Here is a 17,681-nt window from a genome sequence, read left to right as displayed (position 1 = left end):
TTGTTTTCCGTTGCATGCAAAATTACAGTCTGCGTTTCTACCGAATTCCACCTACGTACTTTACTGGTGCCGCACTCTTGTTATATCCACGTGCTATAACAGGCGCCTAGTCTTCATTGAGGAGCTGCAACCGGAGCTGAGTTCCACCTACTCTTCAGCACGGTCGAAATGGCAGGGCTCGTGCGGGATTTGAACCCGGGACCTCCTGCACCCAAAGCAGGAATCATACCCCTAGACCAACGAGCCACCTGTCTGGAGCAGTCAAGTTAATCCCAAGTAGTGGACCTCACAGGGAACACAAACTTTCACGTGAATTCGCAAGATAAATGCTTTCTGCAGGCAGCACTCACCACTGATGAGAAGAATATTAAAGGCAACGAATAAAGAGCGAAATAACTTCATCGAGCACTGCTTATGAACAGCCGGCAGTGCCTCAGTTTCGGTATGTGGTTTCTCAGGGTTAAGAGAAGGCGAATGCACTAAACAAAAGAACATCGGGAAACCAAGCACCAACTCATAACGAAAAGATTGCACAATATACTGCAAGCAAAATTTCCAGAAGACGGATACTGAAGACGCCGCAGACAAAAGAATTATTCTATGCGCAATGTGCCAGCCATTGAATATGGTTTTAACCAATCGATAAGGAGATTCGTATAAAAACTGTCTATTTCCAAATTTCTAGTATAAGCCAATAATGCACCTTTCATGTTTTGTGTTTGGCACTATTAGACACACAATCTCAATGTCACATAAGTTCTGTACATTAGCTTATAAATTTCAAAAAACTACTCTCTGAAATAGAGAAAGCACACATCATAAATATACTGTAAAATCTTAAGGTAACTACAATACATCACTGTCAACACAGTCTTCTTTTTTATATTAACCAATGCCCATTCTTTCAAATACAATTTTTAGCGTATTACCGAACTTTTTCTTGTGATTCGAATAGCTTCTAATTTTGTGGAACTCACACAGCATGTGTACCTTGAACTCGATGATGCTATCGGATCCTAATTTGTTAAGGACGTAGTTAACAAAATTTCCCAGCAACCAGTACACAGCGTTATTTTTTGCTTCTGGGAAATAGCGTGCTTCAGGCCTGTGTATCAATGACAGCGATATATACTCAGGGGATGTTCTTGTAATCAGAGCTATTTGCTCCCGGGTCCACTTCCAACTATTCATGTGACCACTGCAAGTATATCTATGAATTACTGTGTCAACTAGATGGCATTGTTGACATAAATTTGTTTCACAGAGTCCGATTGCGTGCAGTCTTTCATTGGTGCTAACTATGTTGTTAACTGTCTTGTACCATGACGTTTTTATATTAGACGTGAGCACATTTGAACTAATGTTTTTCCAAATCTCAGTCCACTCAATGTTTGGAAACTGTCGTTCTATTTTGTTTCTTCCTTCGCTTTTCTTTCGTTCCCACATTATGGCTCTCGATGTTAAGTGTCGGGACTGCCTGAGTTCGACACTGACATAACTAAACTCAACATAGAAAATCCTCACGTGCTGTAAGCGACTGTTGATATTCTGCACGTCAATCGGGGGAAGCAGGCTTGGAGGTTTAATGATCTCGAAAAGTTGGCTGGTTATGCTTTCTCGCGAGTCTCTTATTAAATTAACTTGCCTTTTGATAAAAAGAGCAGAGGCTTTATCCGTTATATCAGTTAATCCTAGTCCACCATTTTTAAGCCTTAGCAAGGATGCATGAGTTGATGTACTGTGTTCTTTGAACTTGGTTCATATATCGAGTTAAATTCTCTACAATGGCTCCTTGCACTTTATCTGCTGCTACTTTCCAATTTAAAGCAGTCATTTTCATAGGGCATGCTGTCAGGGTGATCCCAAGTGTTTTATGTTGTCGGACTAATTTTGCCCTCTCGACGTTGATATTATCAAAACCTCTGAGATTTAACATCTTACTTTTTTTTCCGTTTGCATTGGCTCCAGATGCTCTACAGTACGAATCAATCACTGTTGCTAGCGTGGTTACCTCGTCATTATTCCTTATAATGACCCCTATATCGTCAGCATAGGCTCTTATAACTGTTTTGTTTCCTGATAATGTTAAGCCTTTTAATGTAACATGGACATGTCGGAGGAAAGGTTCCAGCGAAATTGCGAAAAGCGACATGGACAGAGGACTTCCTTGAGGAACACCTCGTTGTATTTGCATCAGCCTGGATTGTTGACAATTCACCGCTATCTTAGCATTTATTCCAGTTGCTATGTTCTTATTCAACTGTATAACCCTATCGTTGAAACCTATTTTCTTCAATGTGTGTAGAAGATATTCATGGTTTACTACATCGAACGCCTTATAAAAATCTAAAAACAATAAAGCACACTTTATGTTTGTTACAGAAGTTATTGCAATGATATCCCTGAATTCCGCTAGATTTTGAAAAATGGTTCTGCCTTGCGCGCAATTCTGATGTTGACTAATAATTTTATCTGTAAGGCATGAAATTCTCTTGTTTATTATTCTAGCTATTAACTTATAATCAGAATTCAGCAGTGAAATTGGACGAAAATTATTTAAGTCTTTGTTTCCATTATTTTTTGGCACCAGAACAATTTTACTCTCCTTAAACTCAGCCGGAATCATTTTACCCTGAATAACCTCATTTACAATGTCCGTGATTTTCGCACCTACTATTGGCCAGTAACGGATGTAAAACTCTGCTGGCAGACCATCCGGTCCTGGGGATTTTTTTGGTGGCGAGGCGCACAGAGTCTCATACACGTCTTCTTCACTGGCAACCTCGAGAAAATTTTCGTTGTCATCTTCTGTCAGCTGTGGGGCTAGGATGTCAAGGAATTCTTCCAAGGAAGCATCACTACTTTGATGTACAGAATATAGCTCGCAATAATAGCGATAAATCTCGTCCATGATATCCTGCTGGGTTCTGAGAATCGTGCCGTTTTTTGTTCGAATTTCTTCAATAAAAGTCCTTCTCCCGTTTTTCGTATGCTTCACTAAGTGATATAGGGAAGCAGTTTCATCTGCTGACACCGAATTTGCCTTCGATTTTATTTTCAACCCTTCCATTTGACTTCTCTTGATATTAAGTAACTTGGCTTTGACTTTTTTTTATGTCTGCTATCCGAAGTGAGGAACCTGCTGAGACTTGATCATATAGATCTCTCAAAACGGAATAGTAATACTCTATAGTGCATTTCATTTCCCTTGCGCTCTGGCCACTGTATTGAATAAGAACTTTCCTCAACTTTGGCTTTGCCAATCTAACCCACCAGTCAATAGCAGTGGCATATCTACTACGGGCTCGCAGGCATATTGCCCATCTTTCTTTAATCAGATCTTCTAAATCATGATTAACTAACAAGGAAGTGTTCAAATTCCACTGATTCTTGAATCGGCGAACCGGCTGTCTTGTTAGATTTATGCAAGCTAAGACACTTGAATGGTCTGAAAAGTACGTAGGAATGGTTTCTACTTTTGTCACGGAAGTTACAAGATTTTTAGTAATATATAGTCTATCAATCCTGCTACGTGATGTTGCCGTGACATAAGTGAACTCAACAGTGGAGGGGTATTTGGTTTCCCATATATCCTTTAACTCTAAACCAGTAACTAGTTGTTTTAGTTCAACTGAGAAATTAAAATTAGGTAACTGATCTTTTCGATTTAAAACACAATCACCTCCAAGTAATAACTGTCTTGGAGATTTCCTTAACAAGTATATCAAGTCATCTTTGAAGAAACGTGCCCTGTCAGCTCGATGAGAACTTCCTGAAGGGGCGTACAAGTTGATGATAGTCACATCATAGATATTTAGTCCTATTCCCCTTCCGGATTCCAGTCGTTCCACCTCGCTTACTGTAATCCCTTCCCTTAGCAAAATAGCTGTTCCAACACTTGTTTCGGGAGACACATTTATGTAACTGACAAAACCGGGAATTACCAAATCCGAAATTAGAACTTCTTGTAACAGGGCAACATCAGTCGCAGTTTCGTACAAAAATTCCTTAAGTTCCGATAATTTCAAACCAGTCGTGTTTTTATTTATGTTTATAGTGGTGACAGAATAAGATTGCGTCATTGTGCTGTCACTATGTAGTTGTTTTGTTGAACTAATTTAGTTTACTGTGGTTCAGGGTTCAGTTAAGCTGTAACAGTTTTCTCGGAAGGCTGAACATGGAATAACACTTCAATCAGTTTATTAGTTACTGTCCCGTTTTTTTCTACTTCTGATGTTTTCTCTTGTACCGCAAGCAGACTGACTTCCTGGTAAACTTTCTGATTTTTCCTCCAGTGATTCGTGTACGACGGTTTCGGACTGAACATTCTTTGGGCTTGGGTCGCCCCTACTGGATTTTCCCTTCCCTTGGTTACGAGCTACATTCTCATTTGGTTGCGTCGGTATTTTACTTCGCGGCTTATCTGGAGCAGCAACAGACGCTTTAGCAATTTCGGTTGCCGGCGCCTGCCCTAAGGGGTTGACCGTGATTTCAGTTTGGCCACCACTTCCTCGTTCTTTATTAATTTCACTCACTTTCTGATCTAGGGAAACAAATGGAGACTGCAGTTTTGCATCCTCTCCCTGAATTTGTTTATTAACAGATAGATTCTGATCTTTGCAATCGGCTACTGCACCTGTTGTTTCTTGCAAATTAATGCTGCTTACACCCCTTCCATTTTCTGGTACCGTATGTGTATTATCTATCTGTTCATTAGTTTCCATTCGCATTTTGCCTTCAGGTTCCTCAGCCTTCTCATCGCACTGTTTTTGCTTGCGAAGTGAGGGAGTGGGACAAGACAGCTCGTCCTCTGAACAACTATCAGTTATCTCCAGAGGTCGTTTTTTCGGTTGCATTTCAGTTTCACGAGTAGTGGCAACGGGGTTTCCTTTTGTTGTTAACGGGGGAAATTGACTGCTATCGTGAAGGGAGACATCAGCTTGTCCCGCTGCGTTAACATCCTCAACCAGTTGTTCCGGGCTATTCTTTGGTAACAGATCATTTAAGGTAAGCTTCTGACGCTGTATCAAATTACTTTTAAGCACAACAGTTCGCCGCGGACATTCCTGTCTGAAGTGGCCGGTTTCGTTACATATATGACATGTAGCTTCCTGACCTGTATAAACAATTTGTGCCTTATACCCACAAACAGTTATGTGAGACGGAATATTCGTCTTAACGTCCATCTCTACACAGCGGACCCCGTTAAAACACTGCAGTTTAAAGCGAGGCGACCATCTTTCATTTGCAATTGATTTAACGTCTCCATAGTTTAAAAGAGCTTCCTTAATCTTATCATTTTCAATTTCAATGGGGAGATTCAAGACACGAACGGTTTTGTAATGAATGTCCGCTCTATAGATGGAAACCTTACTTTTATAACCATTTCTATGCACAAAATCTACTTCATAGCCCCACTTTCGTAACACTTTATCAACAGTCGAAGCACTGATTAACTTGACAAAAACACAGTATTTTTCCTGATCCAGTTGCCAGGTATGAACGGTTTCAGAATTTAGACCAATTACCTGTGTAATCCAGTCATCTATTTCCAGGGATGTCGGCTGAACAGGACGGGATTCTTTGTCAAAAGCAAATACCAGAGTATTCTTCCTGAGGTTTGTAGCCATGGTTAATCCAGCGAAGCAATTTCGGTTAAACAACCGAAATTCCAAGTAGCAGCAGCAAGACCAGAAAGAGCGATCAGATCACAAGGAACAGGAACGAACACGGAGATTAACGGACGGACGGCACACGGCGAAGCACACGTACAGCGATGTAAACACTGAAGTGCAGCGCAACAGTTTACAGCGGCCACTCGCGAGCGCGGCTGAAACGGAACTGTAGACCAACGAGCCACCTGTCTGGAGCAGTCAAGTTAATCCCAAGTAGTGGACCTCACAGGGAACACAAACTTTCACGTGAATTCGCAAGATAAATGCTTTCTGCAGGCAGCACTCACCACTGATGAGAAGAATATTAAAGGCAACGAATAAAAAGCGAAATAACTTCATCGACCACTGCTTATGAACAGCCGGCAGTGCCTCAGTTTCGGTATGTGGTTTCTCAGGGTTAAGAGAAGGCGAATGCACTAAACAAAAGTACATCGGGAAACCAAGCACCAACTCATAACGAAAAGATTGCACAATATACTGCAAGCAAAATTTCCAGAAGACGGATACTGAAGACGCCGCAGACAAAAGAATTATTCTATGCAGTAACGATTATCTAGGAAGCGTGAATTGCATGTGCTGCCCCACCACACAACTTCGTTTGATACTGTTTTACTTATTCTAAATTTTCATTACCTGATCGTCTCTAGAATACTGTGTGGTTATCACCTGGTTTCCAACAGCGATAGTACTAAGTAAATCGACTACAAAGTCTTTCAAAGTAGGTCAGACACAAAAAAAAAAAAATCGGAGCTGCGTGTAGCTCATGTCATTCTGCTTTCAATCGTGAATCTCCGGCTGGGAGTAGTGGCGTACTTCTGTAATCCAAGCTTCTGGGAGGCCGTTGTGTGGGAGAGATCTGGAAACAACTACAGATTCGACCGTTCCACGAGCTCAGGAACGGCCGCGATGCCTTCATCGAGCTCTGCAGATCGACAGATGATAGTGTGGAAATGTCGGCAAGCGGTGGCTAAGGGTTAAGAGAAGCCAAACGCACTAAACACAAGAAAGTCGGGAAACCGAAGCACACAACTCATAACGAAAAGATTGCGGAATGCAGTGCGAAAGCAAAACTTCGAGAAGACCAACTCTGAAGCCATCGGCGAGCTAGGAATTATTCCGCACAAGAAGCGATCATGTAGGAAGAGCGAGCCGAGGCTGTCGCTCGACCACACAATAAATTTTTGCTTAATCCCAATTTGCAGTACCGGTTCGGCACTAATATACTGCGCCTTGGTTCTTCCAAAGGCGATAGTAATAAGCACGTCGGCTGCAGTGTCATTTAGGGTAGTGAGACAGACATGGAGAGGATATGGGGCGGGTGGAATATGCAACGACGGGGGCATTGCAGGGCGGCCGCCGGCTCCTTGCGCTGTGGCGCACCGGTGCCGGCGGCGGCCTGGCTGGGCTGCTGGTGCCTCCATGTAGAGCTGCCGCCGAGCCCAGGCACCGTGCCGCTTTTTTTTTTTTTTTTTTAATGGACTTGTAGTCCGGGGTGATATGTTGCAATACAGCATCACCGGTCTATTGCGGTCTAACTGTGGTGATGAGGCAGTAAATTTCCACAGGGCAGTGACTCCGTCACTGCAATTCACTTTGGAGGTGTGGCGGTGGGACTTGTGGTCCCGTACCACCCTCTGACGGTGATAGTACTACAAGAGTCAGGCAGAAGAATTCTGCCTAACATGGGCAGGTGAGAGTGTGGCGGTGGGACTTGTAGACCCGTACGCCAGTGCAGACCGTGCCGCTAACGAAGCGATTGCCTTTGGTGACATCTTTTGCAATAACGACTGCGCGAATCGACGGTATCTCGTAAGGAAGGAAAGAGCAGCAGCTGCCGCCGAGCCCAGGCGCCGTGCGTAACACGCAGAAGGTCCCCGCTTCGATTGCGGGCGGAAACCCGTTTTGTCGCACTCAGCAAGACAGTTGCTACGATCTCTACTGTGACCATTTAAATCAACTTCAAACGTTCCATCAGCAGGGTGCACATGGCTCAAATGAAACATGAAACGGTTTCAGAACTGGTTGTCGGATTTTAGCGCTGACTTGGAGGCCTGGAAATGCGCGAAACAGCCGCCGCCATGCGATTTGTTACCACACCGTTGTACAAACCGCAAGGTCTCGTCCGGGATTTGAACCCGGGACTTCCTGCACCCGAAGCAGGAATCATACCCCTTTTTTTTTGTCGAATGCTCTACGACCTTTTTTTTTTTTTTTTTTTTTAAATTTTCGCAGTTGGTAAGACTCGAACCTACGCTCCCAGAGGGAATCTGAGTTCAAGTTTTTTTTTCCCCGGGCCTCCTGGGTGAAAGCCAGGTATCCTAGCCACTTTTTTTTTCGCCTTAACCACTTTTTTTTCTTTTTTTTATTCCGAAGACCGACGCGTTATCCTTTTTTTTTTTATTAATTTTGTCTTCCTGGGTGAAAGCCAAGTATCCTAGTCACATTATCTTTTCTTTTTTTTTCACGTTGTCTGACCAAGGGAAGTACTCTTAACTTGTCATGGACGCTTTCCCTATACCAGTCTTCTCAAAAACAATATCTAGCATGTTCCCAAATAGGCTTTTGTAATGGCGTAATGCTTTCATTCTCCAGTAGGCCGTTTCCATGGACAATTTGTAGTCTATTATGTTGTCAGGTCCCTTGACGTTTATTACATAGTTTGCGAAATGGCCTAAGAGCCACATCACACTGTTGTGTTTGGTTGCAGGGTAGTATTTTTCCTGTGGGCGTAAAAGCATCTCTGTTGTGTGATTTCGTCCACCACGGCGGGTGAGGATTCCAACTGTGGTCTTAGTCCAATCCCAGTTTCGCAGATGCCCGGCACACATAAAGCGATGGAGTAGAGTGTCGACTAGTCCACATTGACAACAGTAATACGTGTCACTAAGCCCAATCCTTTGGAGTTTTTCGTTGGTGGCCACTATGTCATTGACGACTCTGTACCACGTGGACGTCACCTCATAGGAGTGGATAGGGAGGTTAATATTGGTCCATACATTGTGCCATAAAATGGCCGGATATTGTGCTTCTATTTTACTTGGGATGTCAGATGTGTCCCAGTGTTCTAATAGTTTCTTGGAAGTTATGTTGGTCGCGCGGAGAATGTCATCACCTAAGTAGCTGATGTCTACGTAAAATTCTCGTATATGCTTTAACTTATAGTTTAGTTTTCCCACGTTGATCGGTGGTTTCATGCATTCTGGCCGGACTACCTGGAATAGTTGAGAAGTGACGTTACTGTGGGCAAGATTAATCATAAATAAGGTTCTTTTTAGGTACAACGCTCTCGCCTTCCTCGCAATGTTAGTGAGTTCTAAACCCCCTGCTGCCCTCGATTTGGTCAGGGTGACGAGTCGCACTTTAAAAAGATTCCCTTTCCAGACTTGTCTATTAGCCAGTCTCATGATGAGTTTGGCTTGCATTCTAGGTGCTGGAAAGATCTGTGCAATGTAATACGCTTTAGAGAAAACATAGGTGTTTATGATTCGAATTGTCTGCAGGAGATTCGTAGAGCGCCAGCTAAGTTCACGCAGCGTTCCTCGTATCTTGTTGGTTGTCTCTCTCCAGTTGGTTGCTGTCATCTTCATGGGGCACTTGTTGAAGCTTATGCCTAACGTCTTGTGATGGTCCACCAGAGTGGCCCAAGAGATGTGTACGTTCTCGAAGCCTCGAAGATTCAACAACTTACTCTTTTGTGCGTTAATCTTCGCACCTGATGCTCCATTGTAGTTATCAATCTCTGCTTTGAGGATGGCTATTTCACCGCCGTGTCGTATGACAACTCCTACGTCATCTGCGTAAGCTCTGGCGGATATGGTGACCCCAGAAACAGTCACTCCAGTCAATCGTCCATTGATCCGTCGTAGAAAAGGTTCCAACGAGAGAACATATAACAACATTGACAGCGGGCTGCCCTGCGGAACGCCCCTCCGAACATGAATGACTTTCGTCGACTGTCCATTTACAATGATTTTCGCCGTGATTCCAGTCATCAGTTGATGAATGATACGCACCGCACGATCCGAAAACCCCAGCTGCTGCAAAACAAGTTCCACGTATCGATGACTGACATGGTCAAAGGCCTTGCAGAAGTCAAGGAATAATATCGCGCATTTAATATTTGTAACTGCAGCAACAGAAATCAAATCACGAAATTCAGAGATGGTAGTCATTATTGTCCGTCCAGGAAAACAGGCTTGATGGGTGTGGATAACTTTCCGGAGTAGGGGAGTCATCCGTTCTTTAACCGCCCTTGATATTGTTTTATAGTCATAATTCATGAGCATGAGAGGACGAAAGTTATCGATTTTCTTGTGGCCCCTTGCTTTTCGGTATCAAGATAAGTTTGCCCTCTTTGAGTTCTGATGGAATTGCACCTCCTCTCACGAGTTCATTAATGACCTCAGTAAACACTGTTCCAATGATATGCCAATACCGTTGATAAAACTCTTTAGGAATACCGTCTGGACCCGCCGATTTATTTGGAAGAGATGTCATTACCAGGTCGAACACCTCGTCGACTGTGAAGTCAACAAACAAGGAATTATTGTCATCTATGGTGATTAAATTACGTAATGAGTTGATGACTTCAAAGCCATCACAGTTATCAGACTGGTCCTCGTTGTAGAGCAATTCGTAATGCCGATGGAGTGCGCGGACAATGTCACCTTGGTCTGTGAGTACCCTACCGTCTTCTAGTTTGAGATCCGCAAGAAAAGTACGTCGCCGATTAGACTGATGTTTCAGCAAATGGTACATTGAAGTTGTTTCATCCTCCAAGAGAGATTTTGCTTTTGATTTGATTTTCAATCCGTCTAACCGTTTCCGTGTGATGCTTAAAAGTTTGGCTTTTACTCGTTTGATCCGTGCTAGGTCAGTGCCTGACCCATGTGCCTGTTCATGGAGTTCTCGTAAAACCGTGTAGTAGAATTCAATAGTCCTTCTTTCTGCCATACTTTTGTGAAAACTGTAATTTTTTAATTTTTGTCTCAACTTCACCTTAGCAATATTGACCCACCACTCGGTTTTGGTTCCGTAATTCTGAATTGATCTTAAACATTTCGTCCACGTGTCGAGAACGCAATCTTCAAGATCGTCATCTTTCAAATGCGCGATATTGAGGGTCCATTGGTTGCGGTATGCGCGAGTGGACTGCTTGACCAATGTTATGGAAACGGAGAGAGCACAATGGTCGGAAAAATACGTGGGGATGACGTCCGCATTGAGTACGTGAGTGCTAATATTCTCAGAGACATATATCCGATCAATGCGACTACATGAAGCCGAAGTAAGAAACGTATATTTGACTAACGTAGGGAAGAGTACTTCCCAGGCATCCTTGTATCGCATAGTTTTAATTAATTCATGAAGCTCCTGAGAATAATTAAAATGTGGAGTCTGGTCTTTCCGATGGACAACACAATTGAAATCACCTCCAACAATGACCTTGATAGGATTCTTCCGAAGCAAATACACAACATCTTCCTTGAAGAATTTGGCCCTCTCTGACTTTTTAGTGGTACCCGATGGAACATAAACATTTAAAATCGTGACATCATAAACTTGACAACTTAAGCCTCTTCCGGATTCAAGTTTATCCAGTATCACTACTGGTATCCCGACACGACTCATTATAGCAGTTCCTGTACTATCGTCTGATGAGACGTTGAAAAAAGCGTTAAAACCAGGTATATGAAAATCAGCAAACATTACTTCTTGCAACAAAATTATGTCCGCCTCCGATTCGTAAATAAATTGTTTCAAAGATAATTTTTTTAAGTCCGAAGTAGTTCTGTTGATATTGAGAGTTACAATGTTATAAGTTTGACTCATTATGTCAAACTAGCGACACGCACTTGTATTTGTGTATGTGGGGCACCGTACACTATATATCTGAGAGTATAAGAACACCCAATGAAGTGCACATAATCATGTAGGCTCAAATCAGGTAGTAATGCTGCTAAGTTTGTGCATCGGTGGCAACTATAGAAGTTGTGGGCGGACCTGCAAGACAATCGGCGTCGGCGTTCTCGAAGTGCCCCTGGGGGGGGGGGGGGGGGGTGCTACTTTGCCCTCAGGTGATTTTCTTTCTAATTTAGCCGCTTCGCGCCTCATCTGACTTCGACTGTGAGTTACGTTCGGCGGAGGATTCAACCGGCGTCGTTGAGGATCTTGCGTCATGACATGAGTTTGAGAAACACCTTTATGCTGCGAAACTTGTTGCCTACTGTGACTATCAGTGGGGGATCTGGCAAATCCTGTGCCATAAGTTGCCGTTCTTCGATATTGGAAACTGTCACGTCACTGGCAGTCGCCACATCAGGCCGCTCAGTAACGGGAAAAGAAGATTCACGTTCCTGCCCCTCGGCCTCTGCTGTCTTTTTGGGAGAGCTTTCTGTCCCAACCTGGACAGTAGCAGTTGCAGGCATCGCAACAGCTACTGCAGATACCTTAACATTCCCGCCCTGAGACGTGGATTCTACCTCCATAACGTTCACTTCTGACCCGCCGTCACCAGAACAGGATTTTTGCTTTTGAACAGGATGCGCTTGGTTAGATTCTTCCTCATCTGAGGAGTCACCAACTGAGTCATGAGGTCTCTTTTGACTGGAATTGTTCCGTTCACCAGCAGCCGTGTCAGAGCGCGCGGCGACAGAAGACGCCGTAAGTTGATTGCCATCGAGCGTAATAGGTTCGGTACTAATTGCGGAAGGTGTAGTAGCAGCAGGCTGTTCAACTTTACCATTCATCAGAACGTCACTGAACGTCAGCCGCTGCCTCCTCTGCAGAGTGTTTTTCAGGACAAATACGCGACGCGGACAATCCTGACGCAGATGCCCACTCTCATTACAAATATGACAGGTGGGCGTCTGACCGGCATAGGTGGCTAGTACCTTGTACCCACAAACCATAATATGTGACGGAATGCTGACTTTAACATGCATCTCTACAGATCTCACTCCACTGTAGCATTGCAACCGGTGTTCACGAGACCACAACTCATTCCTAATAGTCCTAACCTCGCCATATGCAGATAAGACCTCTCGCAGATAGCAATTCTCTACTTCGGGTGGCAAGTTAAACACTCTCACATTTTTGTACTCGAGATCAGCAGTGGAAATTGTAACAGTACTCACTGTTCCATCACGGTGAAGAAAGTCGATCGTGCCACCATGGTTTGCCAGTAAACGCTCCATCACAAGAGGGTCCAGCAGTTTGACGAAGAAACAGTACTGCTCCAGATCGTAATAAGCAGTATGAACTTGCTCCGATGTAATTCCAACAACATCCACAATCCAGTCGTGCACTTCAAGGGAGCTTGGTTGAACGGACCTGGTGGACTTGTCAAACTGAAACTTGATTGTATTCTTCCGTGGAAATAAACGTGACATGTCGTTAATTAACCCGGCAAGGGCTAATAGCAGTTATACTTGACAAAACACAACCGACAAACGACACAACACGAAATTGAAACACGGAACGGGAACACAACACGCGATGAGAGACAAACAGCAAAACGTAAACACCGCTAGGGACTCGGAGCTCGCGACACTTCCTCACTCCAGCGCGTCTACATCTACATCTACATCTATACTCCGCGAGCCACCTTACGGTGTGTGGCGGAGGGTACTTATTGTACCACTATCTGATCCCCCCTTCCCTGTTCCATTCACGAATTGTGCGTGGGAAGAACGACTGCTTGTAAGTCTCCGTATTTGCTCTAATTTCTCGGATCTTTTCGTTGTGATCATTACGCGAGATATATGTGGGCGGTAGTAATATGTTGCCCATCTCTTCCCGGAATGCGCTCTCTCGTAATTTCGATAATAAACCTCTCCGTATTGCGTAACGCCTTTCTTGAAGTGTCCGCCACTGGAGCTTGTTCAGCATCTCCGTAACGCTCTCGCGCTGACTAAATGTCCCCATGACGAATCGCGCTGCTTTTCGCTGGATCATGTCTATCTCTTCTATTAATCCAACCTGGTAAGGGTCCCATACTGATGAGCAATACTCAAGAATCGGACGAACAAGCGTTTTGTAAGCTACTTCTTTCGTCGATGAGTCACATTTTCTTAGAATTCTTCCTATGAATCTCAACCTGGCGCCTGCTTTTCCCACTATTTGTTTTATGTGATCATTCCACTTCAGATCGCTCCGGATAGTAACTCCTAAGTATTTTACGGTCGTTACCGCTTCCAATGATTTACCACCTATGGCATAATCGTACTGGAATGGATTTCTGCCCCTATGTATGCGCATTATATTACATTTATCTACGTTTAGGGAAAGCTGCCAGCTGTCGCACCATGCATTAATCCTCTGCAGGTCCTCCTGGAGTACGTTCGAGTCTTCTGATGTTGCTACTTTCTTGTAGACAACCGTGTCATCTGCAAATAGCCTCACGGAGCTACCGATGTTGTCAACTAAGTCATTTATGTATATTGTAAACAATAAAGGTCCTATCACGCTTCCCTGCGGTACTCCCGAAATTACCTCTACATCTGCAGATTTTGAACCGTTAAGAATGACATGTTGTGTTCTTTCTTCTAGGAAATCCTGAATCCAATCACAAACCTGGTCCGATATTCCGTAAGCTCGTATTTTTTTTCACTAAACGTAAGTGCGGAACCGTATCAAATGCCCTCCTGAAGTCCAGGAATACGGAATCAATCTGCTCGCCAGTGTCTACGGCACTGTGAATTTCTTGGGCAAATAGGGCGAGCTGAGTTTCACATGATCTCTGTTTGCGGAATCCATGTTGGTTATGATGAAGGAGATTTGTATTATCTAAGAACGTCATAACACGAGAACACAAAACATGTTCCATTATTCTACAACAGATTGACGTAAGCGAAATAGGCCTATAATTATTCGCATCTGATTTATGACCCTTCTTGAAAATGGGAACGACCTGCGCTTTCTTCCAGTCGCTAGGTACTTTACGTTCTTCCAGCGATCTACGATAAATTGCTGATAGAAAGGGGGCAAGTTCTTTAGCATAATCACTGTAGAATCTTAAGGGTATCTCGTCTGGTCCGGATGCTTTTCCGCTACTAAGTGATAGCAGTTGTTTTTCAATTCCGATATCGTTTATTTCAATATTTTCCATTTTGGCGTCCGTGCGACGGCTGAAGTCAGGGACCGTGTTACGATTTTCCGCAGTGAAACAGTTTCGGAACACTGAATTCAGTATTTCTGCCTTTCTTCGGTCGTCCTCTGTTTCGGTGCCATCGTGGTCAACGAGTGACTGAATAGGGGATTTAGATCCGCTTACCGATTTTACATATGACCAAAACTTTTTAGGGTTATTGTTTAGATTGTTTGCCAATGTTTTATGTTCGAATTCGTTGAATGCTTCTCTCATTGCTCTCTTTACGCTCTTTTTCGCTTCGTTCAGCTTTTCCTTATCAGCTATGATTCGACTACTCTTAAACCTATGATGAAGCTTTCTTTGTTTCCGTAGTACCTTTCGTACATGATTGTTATACCACGGTGGATCTTTCCCCTCGCTTTGGACCTTAGTCGGTACGAACTTAACTAAGGCGTACTGGACGATGTTTCTGAATTTTTTCCATTTTTGTTCCACATCCTTTTCCTCAGAAATGAACGTTTGATGGTGGTCACTCAGATATTCTGCGATTTGTGCCCTATCACTCTTGTTAAGCAAATATATTTTCCTTCCTTTCTTGGCATTTCTTATTACACTTGTAGTCATTGATGCAACCACTGACTTATGATCACTGATACCCTCTTCTACATTCACGGAGTCGAAAAGTTCCGGTCTATTTGTTGCTATGAGGTCTAAAACGTTAGCTTCACGAGTTGGTTCTCTAACTATCTGCTCGAAGTAATTCTCGGACAAGGCAGTCAGGATAATGTCACAAGAGTCTCTGTCCCTGGCTCCAGTTCTGATTGTGTGACTATCCCATTCTATACCTGGTAGATTGAAGTCTCCCCCTATTACAATAGTATGATCACGAAACTTCTTCACGACGTTCTGCAGGTTCTCTCTGAGGCGCTCAACTACTACGGTTGCTGATGCAGGTGGTCTATAGAAGCATCCGACTATCATATCTGACCCACCTTTGATAACTTAACCCAGATTATTTCACATTCGCATTCGCTAATAACTTCACTGGATATTATTGAATTCTTTACTGCTATAAATACTCCTCCACCATTGGCGTTTATCCTATCCTTGCGGTATATATTCCATTCTGTGTCTAGGATTTCGTTACTGTTCACTTCCGGTTTTAACCAACTTTCCGTTCCTAATACTATATGCGCACTATTTCCTTCAATAAGAGATACTAATTCAGGAACCTTGCCCTGGATACTCCTGCAGTTTACCAATATTACGTTAACTTTTCCTGTTTTTGGTCTCTGAGGACGGACGTTCTTTATCAACGATGATAATGTCCTCTCTGGTATCTGGTAAGCCGTCAGGTATTTTATCGTTTCGCCCAAGGGGGGGTCCCTCTGACGAACCCGGAACGTCCTGCACCCGAAGCAGGAATCATATCCCTAGACCAACGAGCCTATTCGTTCCGAAAACGCACTGCATGTGAATGACGCCACCTTTGATGGTCTCACCATGTAGGGCTGCAGCTCAGCCAGCATTCTCCCTGTCTGTCGCGGTTGGATTGTTTTCATCGACGTCTTTTACTACAGGAACTTCACGAATCGGAGGGAGCTCGTAGCCGATGCTTTTGCTAACACAGAAGACAAACTGTTGCTATTACGAGTCTCCGGGTGGTAAACGCAAAGATCCGTCGTTTCCGTGGTGTAGCGGTTATCGCGTCTGCTTTACACGCAGAAGGTCCCCGGTTCGATCCCGGGCGGGAACACAACAATTTTAATCTATATTTCGGATTTCATTTCCGAGATGACCTCACGTCCGCGTATGCAGAGACAAGCAATGTCGTATGCTAGACGGATAGGGCGTCATTTTACTGTCAAATACTGTTGCTCTCTTATTGCACCGGTATTTGGTAACTGAGAACGCCCCTAGCTCCATTATGGCTGGCAAAATTTATAATCCGGTTCTTCAGGGCTACTTCAAGTGCGCTTGCTACTGGCTTTCCTGAGCTCACCCTACGCGCCTTGTCACAGCTCTGTCAAAGTGTGATGCTAACTAATAATGAGAAACTCTTAGCAACGCTCAATCTTACATGCCACCCCTTGGTTGTTGCCGTCGCTAGTAAGATGAGGGTAGACTGTCGCACAATTAAGCTGAATCTCCACTCACGGTGCACATATAACGCAAAGACAACCTTGTTTTCCGTTGCATGCAAAAATACCGTCTGCGTTTCTACCGAATTCCACCTACGTACTTTACTGGTGCCGCATTCTTGTTATATCCTCGTGCTATAACAGGCGTCTAGTCTTCATTGAGGAGCTGCAACCGGGGGTGAGTTCCACCTACACTTCAGCACGGTCAAAATGGCAGGGCTCGTCCGGGATTTGAACCCGGGACCTCCTGCACCCAAAGCAGGAATCATACCTTTTTTTTTTTTTTTTTTTTGTATTCTTGATTATTGAACAAACGGAGAGTACATATATATATACACAAAGCAAAAGTTCTTCAAGGTACCAGTTAAACATATACAAATGAGTGTTAGGTAAACAAATTATTAGAATAACATGAAATACAACAAATTAGAACATATCCTGTTTTCCTCTTTTTTTTTGTTTTTGTTTTTATTTAAAAATTTGTATTGAACAAACTAAAAGTACATATATATTAACTATGCAAGAGTTCTTCAAGGTACCATTTAAAAATATACAAATGACTGTTAGTTAAACAAAAAAAATATTAAAAAGGAAAAACATTAAATACAACAGAATATAACATATTCTGTCTTCTTCCTTTTTTTTAAAAAAAAAAATTGTGTTTGTTTTTGGTCGATGCATGAGAACGTGGATAAGGGTGTTGCATCATGTGACAGGTAGGCATGGTACACCCCAACTTTGAGGGGGGTCAAGGAAGACGCTGCGGAGATAACC

The 17,681-nt window shown here is 43.4% G+C and overlaps 2 non-coding genes across 2 annotated transcripts; one reads left to right on the top strand and one right to left on the bottom strand.

Annotated features, from left to right (window-relative positions):
* Window positions 1-174: 174 nt before the first annotated feature.
* On the bottom strand, window positions 175-246 carry Trnap-ugg. Its single transcript has one exon. It is a non-coding gene; the product is annotated as a tRNA-Pro (tRNA).
* Window positions 247-16,449: 16,203 nt separating this feature from the next.
* Trnav-uac lies at window positions 16,450-16,522 on the top strand. Its single transcript has one exon. It is a non-coding gene; the product is annotated as a tRNA-Val (tRNA).
* Window positions 16,523-17,681: the final 1,159 nt, after the last annotated feature.

This window comes from Schistocerca americana, chromosome 2 (assembly GCF_021461395.2).
Source record: "Schistocerca americana isolate TAMUIC-IGC-003095 chromosome 2, iqSchAmer2.1, whole genome shotgun sequence".
NCBI lineage: Eukaryota > Metazoa > Arthropoda > Insecta > Orthoptera > Acrididae > Schistocerca > Schistocerca americana.
This window is presented reverse-complemented; position numbering and strand designations above follow the sequence as displayed.